Source organism: Myotis davidii, unplaced genomic scaffold (assembly GCF_000327345.1).
Source record: "Myotis davidii unplaced genomic scaffold, ASM32734v1 scaffold198, whole genome shotgun sequence".
In the NCBI taxonomy this organism is placed as follows: Eukaryota; Metazoa; Chordata; class Mammalia; order Chiroptera; family Vespertilionidae; genus Myotis; species Myotis davidii.
This window is the reverse complement of record NW_006291485.1, coordinates 822,951-825,364: the sequence shown is the minus strand read 5'-3', so window position 1 is coordinate 825,364 and position 2,414 is coordinate 822,951. Positions and strand designations below refer to the sequence as shown.

The following is a 2,414-nucleotide window of genomic DNA, read 5'->3' as shown; positions in this document are numbered from 1 at the left end:
GGAGTGTGGGGTGGGGGGTGGGAGGGACCCATCTCCTTAGCACCCTTTAGGTTTAACGAAGTATTTTTTTCGGATTACAAAGCCTTTATGTTTACAGATTCTGTCCTGTTTACCAGGTACTTTAGAATTACAAACTATTTTCCAGTTTAAGAATTTTTGGATTTTCGGAGTATTTCTTAGTTTATAAGGCGTTATGCGGTTACAAAATCTTTTCCAATTTCAAGGCCTTTCAGGGTTTACAAAATATCATATCTCAACAATTGTAAGATGCACTTTTTTCATATTCTGTTATCACTAGTGCATCTTACAAATAGTGATGTTCAGTTTCTAGTGCATTTTAGGGTTCCAAAGCAGGTTGCAGTTTACAAGGGTCTTAAGGTGTGAATGCTTCAGCCCTCTGATGCACACTTTTCTTTCCTCTCATTTTGACATCTCTGAGGTCTGAATTATTTTTTTTTGAGGTCTGAATTATATAAAAAATGTCCCCCTTTTTAGATAATAAATTTGTGTTTTTTAAAAATATTTTTATTGATTTTTTTAAGAGAGAGAAGGGGAAGAGAGAGAGAGAGAGAGAGAGGGAGAGAGAGAAACATCAATCAGCTGCCTCTGCATGCACCCCTGACCAGGATGGAGCCCCCAAACTGGGCGTGTGCCCTGACCGGGAATTGAACCTGGGATATTTCAGTCAACTGAGCACATTGGCCAGGGCCTGATTTATTTATTTATTTTACCCATCAGTTGCATCTTTGAACACATTATTATTTCATTTTTCATGTTCCCCTTCCACCACCATGGCTCATGAAATGGTGATGCATCTAACAGCTGCTTTGAGTCAATGAGATTTGGTCTTCTACAGTTCCTAAAGCATTTCAGTTGTTACAAAACACGTTCCAGCCTGGCCAGTGTGGCTCCGTTGGTTTGAGCATCATCCCATGCACCAAAGGGTCGCTGGTTCGATTCCTGGTCAGGGCACATACCTGGGTTTCAGGTGCAATCCCAGGTTGGGGTGCATGCAGGAGGCAATGGATCGATGTTTCTCTCGCTCTCTCTCTCCCTTCCTCTTTCTCTAAAATCAACAAAAACATATAAAAAAGAACATGCTCCAATTTACAAGCAGTTCTAAGATTTGTGAAATATTTTCCAGCATCTAAGGGCCTTGGGCTTTACAAGTTATTTCTCAGTTGGTAGGTGCTTGGAGGAGTTAAAAGCCGTAGAGCTTACCAACTGCTCTTAGCCGTTCAGAAGAATCCTCAGAACCGCCCTCAGTGTGCATATACTCCATGTCTGTTTGTACAGGGCAGACTCAAGTGGAAGGTGGTTGTGTGGCCAGAAATGTGCATTTAAGCCTGCTGTGCAGGTCAGCGGTCGCCAACCTTTCGGACCTTACGGATCACCAGTGGTCTGCGGGCCACCGGTTGGCGACCACTGGTCCAGGTGACATGTGCTCAGTGAGCCCAGCATTACCCATGCAAGGTCTGGCAGGCAGGGGTCCGGAGGGTCTCTGTGCTGTGAGCTAAGATTTTCTCATTCTAAGACGCAGATGGTTTTTGGATTTGGTGATTCTGATTTTCAGATCTGTGTCTCTGAGATTCATTTCTGAGGGCTGCCCTACCAAATGACCACGAACTGGGTGTCTTAAAGCGACAGAGATTTCTTCTCTCTCAGCTCTGGAGACCAGAAGTCTGAAATCAGGGTGTTGGCAGGGCTGGTTCCTTTTGAGGCTCTGAGGGAGGATCTGTCCCATGCCCCTCTCCCCGCTTCTCACGGTCGCCAGCAGTCCTTGCTAGTCCCTGGCTTGTTGACACATCATTTTGATCGCTGCCCCCATCTTCTCACATGTTTTTCTTGTGTTTCTGTGTCCAAGTTGTTCTCTTCTTTTTATTTTTATTTTTGGTTAATCCTTACCCGAGGATACTTTTCCCACTGATTTTGAGAGAGAGGAAGGGAGGGAAGGGGAGAGAGAGAGATACAGAGAGAGAGATTGCCTTCTGCACGCACCCCAACAGGGGCTGGGGATTGAACCTGCAACCCAGATATGTGCCCTTGACTGGGAATCGAACCTGCGACCCTTCCGTGCACAGGCCAATGCTCTAACCACTAAGCATGCCAACCAGGCTATGATCTTCTTTTAAGGACACAAGTTGCTGGATTTGGTGACTCCTAGGTAACCCCAGATGAGCTCATCTCAAGACCCTTCACTTAATCACATCTGCAAAGATGCTTTTTCCAAATACATTCTCATTCATAGGTTCCAGGAGTCAGGGCGTGGACATATCATTCTGGGGCCACTATTCAACCCGCTGGGAAGTGTGGCTCCAGAACCATAATTAGTTCTGGAACCCTGAGGCCAACTCTAAATCTTGGATCTAGTGATTCTCACCCTTGAGTGCACCAGAGCCACGGGAGGCTTGGAA

At 45.5% G+C, this 2,414-nt stretch overlaps 1 protein-coding gene across 1 annotated transcript in view; it reads left to right on the top strand.

Annotated features, from left to right (window-relative positions):
- SHC2 (SHC (Src homology 2 domain containing) transforming protein 2) overlaps nucleotides 1–2,414 on the top strand; it is a gene marked incomplete at its 5' end in the record, with an annotated part of 16,231 nt that overhangs the window by 11,932 nt on the left and 1,885 nt on the right. The window lies entirely within an intron of this gene.